This window comes from Aegilops tauschii, chromosome 7, assembly GCF_002575655.3.
Source record: "Aegilops tauschii subsp. strangulata cultivar AL8/78 chromosome 7, Aet v6.0, whole genome shotgun sequence".
NCBI classification, from domain to species: Eukaryota; Viridiplantae; Streptophyta; class Magnoliopsida; order Poales; family Poaceae; genus Aegilops; species Aegilops tauschii.
The window spans coordinates 90846939-90851444 of NC_053041.3; the positions used below are offsets into that span (position 1 = coordinate 90846939).

Consider the following 4506-nt stretch of genomic DNA (forward strand, 5'->3'; position numbering starts at 1 on the left):
TACAATTTGTTGGATGGCCTAAAGCTCCGATGATTGAAGCGTTGAATAGTATCATAGGTTAGTATCATGCATAGTGATGTATGATAATAGAACCCATTAACAGTCGCGCAATGTGTCCACGTCAGCTTCAGTACACGCCAACGCACGAATAATGCTTTCAGTTCCGATTGGATGCTGTATGTTGGACCGATCGATCTAGTGAATGGGTTGGGCAGGAGCGCCTCGTTCGTGGCCAGATAACACCTCCCCCAGGAGGATTTGCCTTCCCCACGAAGGCAGACCACTTCCTCGCCTCTTCCATCCCTTCCCTCGCCGCAACCACTCCCTGTTGTTCTCCGCCGCCTCCCCGCCCCGCACGCCGCACCCCCTCCCCCTCATCTCTGACCCATGGTGAAGCAACACCGCGTCCCTCACCGAGCTGCACGCCATCTGGCTGGAAGCCAGAGCTCGAGCCCGACGCCTCCAGCGCCCCCGACGATTTCCGTGTGCATCCGGTCTTTAGGTTCTGCAGATGTCGTTTTTGCTCATGTGTTGCGTTGTAACCCCACTTTTGTGGCAGGCTGCCAATCTTTTCGGATGTAGTTGGCCAGCGGGCTCGATTCTGAACGAGATAAGCGATGTGGGTAGCCGACGAGGAGACAAGATTCGTCAGTGCCGGCGCATTTGGATGGCGGCGGCACCACTGCGTAAGATGCCAATAGCAGGGATAGCGAGCTGGCGCAGTCCGAAGAGTGCAGTGAAGCCGGATCCGCAAGCGTCCAGGAGGATTAAATCGGTACTATTACACAAACTGGTACACTCTGGTTTCGTTAATGTTGTAGTTCTTCAATGAAAACGGACGCAATTTCTCCCTTATAAAATGGACCACTGTCTGATTAAGGAACATAATGACATCTGGGAATAAGTTTTTAGATGTACGGAACATAAGAATACTAAGCCTTCAGCTGAATTGCTGCATGCTGCCGTGGTGTTTGCATAAGTAGTGTATATATATTTTAGTTTAGTCATGTGCATCTGTGGTGCTAACCTTCAGTTCAATCCTATGTTATACGTGTGCTTCAATGAGTTCATGCTGATGCTTGAGATGACAAAGCTTTTCGGTGTATCCTGCTGGGTAATCCACCAGAGCAATAGGAGGATGGGAGCTGAGGCCTGATCGGGATGCAGCGCCCGTCCCGGTCCCTGCTGCCGCCGGAGAGGCGAGGATGCCGTCGGCCGCGCCATAGCAGCTCGGGGGTTCCATGAACAGCGGGGCGACCTCCGCCGTCGCCACGCTGCTGCACGGCTCCACACCCCCAGCATGAATGGGGATGGGTATGACAGCAACGACAGCTACAACGCCACGCGGCCTGTGAGTACGACTACCTGTTCTCCTGTAGGCTTTAGCTACTATGTTTTGTTCTGTTTGACGGAGTACTACTACTTTGTGTACCTGTTTTGATTTTGGCATAACGATTAGAGTAAATAGTGTTTTGCTGCTAAGCATGGCATGTTTGTTCTCTCAGGTTGTGAGTTTTCTAATGTTGTTTCATAACGAAAAAGTTTTCCCAGACTGGTGGAAAGAGGAGAAAGGTTGGGGTTCAGACGGATACTTGTTTAGTTTTTCAGGGTTAAAGTCACTATTCTAGCTTCTTGCTGTTGCAGGTTGTTGGCCTGCCCATGCTACTAGAGCTGTCATGGGTGCTTTGTTTTGCAGGTTGGATTCCGGAGGATCGACAACCTGCAGGCCGGCTGGATCATGTGCCCGCCTGTTCTTAATTTGAAACTCGGTGGTTGATTCATTGGAATCGTTACCAAGCCCACACTCTCCTGTACCTAATTGTCATTGTCACCTTGGTGGTTGATTCATGGGAATCTTTACCAAGCCGGTGAGGATGACTTGTGAGTTTCGATGATGGTTTGTTCTTCTCCTACTTCTAATTTTCTCCTCTTTACCACTACTTGTCACTTGGTGCCGATTCCGTTCATCATCGTTGTTACTAATAATGCAGTGTCATGACCATGTAATTCAAATTTTCAATTATTTAAATTCTGATAGCACCAGAAAATATTTTCTATTTGCATTAGTAATCATATTAGTGCCTGAACTATGGTATACTTTGTGCAGATCCCTTCGTAAATGAATTTGACTGAATCAAATCGATCTCTACTTTCAAGGATGTTCATAGTAACAAAGGCATTTTTGGAATCATACCTCGACTGTAAGTATCATTTATGTTTTTTCTTGGCTGAAGTATCATTTATGTTTTTATAAGTAAGCCTGTTATGCATGATGTGTTTCCTGTTATGTGCAAGTTTTATTTTACTGCCCCGCAAAAAAAAAGTTTTATTTTACTGTTATCTCTTGGTTGGGAATACATGCAAATGAAGTTACTAGCTTTCCTTTTTCTGGTCATAAATTAAACCATGCACTTCACTTATTATTGCTAGATTGGATAAGTTGGTGTTATTATACACAGAAACCATAATATTTCATAGTTAAGCTATTCTACTGCGGTGACTGGTAACTGGCGAAGATATCATTTCATAATCAGGATGTAGCATGTGTTCCTAAAGCTATTGACTTGGTAGCCAGAGAACTCACTTCCCCGCGACTCCTGGTCATGGCCTTAACTCTCCTATGTTTGTTCATCAGTCATCAAGTATTTTATATATTGCAGCTTGAAACTAGTGTCGTTTAAGAATTTGTTTTCACAATGACAAGAAACTTCTAACTCGGTGTTTCGTTTTCATCTACTGCACTATATATTCGTCTTGCATTTTACAGTTAAATTCATCCACTGCAGTATTGACTAATTTCTCTTACCACAGGACTACATTTCTTCAAACTATTCTGGTTTTTAGTCCTTGAGCTACTCCCAATAGTAGATCCATAAACTTTGTTATCCTTATGTGAAATATATTACTGACTACTTGGAAAATTAGATAGGGCTTTGGTACTGCCATTTTTGTACCCCACACAAACTCTACAACACTAAGGCCAAATTTTTAATATTGATCATTTGTGTATTTTTTCTTCATGTATAATTTCCAGTGCTGACAGCATAAACTAATCTGATCCATCAAGCATTTATAAAATACCATGGGAATATTTCATCAAGCACCACCAAACTGACAATTCTTCACTTGACACTTTCAATGCTTGTCATTGAGTGTATGATTGTTTCTAACCGAATAAGATTTGCTTTTCATCCACTGCAGCTTATGATAATCTTGTAATCTACAACCTAAATTCTATTATTGTTTGCTTTACTTTCAACTTTTATTGTTTACTTTATCTCACTTAGTGCAATCTTCTTCTGTTTAGCTCTGCTTTTCTGTCAAACCTCACTTAACATTTTATTCTAACCACACAATTTGAGAGCATCTCCTTTATTTAGCTCGGCGGGATCAAACACCACCATCCTCGCCGAAGTCCAACCAGCACCACGCAACTAATGGTGCTGCCGGCATGATGATGCCCTCCTCCGTGCTGATCTAGCTTTTCGACCTGTCATTCCGGGCATCTGCTTTTGATGTGCTATTTGCTCTCTTTTCATAAGTGTAGCTTACATGATCAGTTTTGTACGTGCACTATACTTCTGTGTTGTATCTTTGTTTTTCAAGAAGCGGCAGCATGCTCCTGTCAGTGTTATTTTATTGCTATCCATTGGCATGTGCTAAGAGAAGTGAAAAGGGTGTATATGCATGTACCAATGCTAAGTAATTTAGCTGATTTCATCAATTCAGCAACATTTGTCAGTGCATGTGTTGCCCAGACCACAGAAAGCAAGTGAAAGACGCGGCCACCTACCAGGCACCGCCGAACTTTCTCTCAGGAGGCGCCACGAGGTGGCGCCCCAACCCCTAGTATATATATCAATAGTGCATAATATGACAGGTTGATATTTTATATGACCTTATCTTTTTAGACGATTCATAGACCTTATTTTTTTAACAATTCATATTAGCACCACGATTAATATGATTTGTTTTGATACTAGGATCCTTTCTTTGTCATTATTAAATGGTATGACGAATCAACACTATGCTTAGTTGGTATTGCATGTAGTTGCATGATACTATGCTACAATAAAAAATGCTACACCTACGGGGACTATTTTACGGATCGCCCGCTACGGACGGACGTGGCCTAATCATTAACCTCCCCACCCCGATTTCAAGTAGCGAGGACCCCTCCTAGTTCAATCAGATAAGCCCACCTTGGATCCGTAGCTGCATTCCGTAAGTTGCTCCCGTAAGTGTAGCAAAACTGCTACAATACCCATTGTGGGAGGTTTAAGGATATAGCTTCCCACGGTTGACCGGTTTGAGCAAAGAAATTTACCAGCCGTGGCAGTCTAACCAATGGCTTGAGCACTAAGCAACAATTCTTAACTACTCGTCCCTTCGGTTGAGCTGTCGCACGAAGTATGCCCCGCGCCGCCGGCGGCGGCCGGGCATGTTTGTATATACTCTCTCTCTCTGTTTCGAAATAATTAATATTTTAGGATTATCTTCAGTCAA

The 4506-nt window shown here is 43.6% G+C and overlaps 1 long non-coding RNA gene across 1 annotated transcript; it reads left to right on the forward strand.

The window, feature by feature from the left end:
• The first annotated feature begins 245 nt into the window (after nt 1-245).
• On the forward strand, nt 246-3641 carry LOC109784393 (uncharacterized). Its single transcript, XR_012190207.1, has 6 exons — nt 246-483; nt 560-775; nt 1127-1351; nt 1697-1897; nt 2108-2201; nt 3381-3641. It is a non-coding gene; the product is annotated as an uncharacterized lncRNA (long non-coding RNA).
• Nucleotides 3642-4506: the final 865 nt, after the last annotated feature.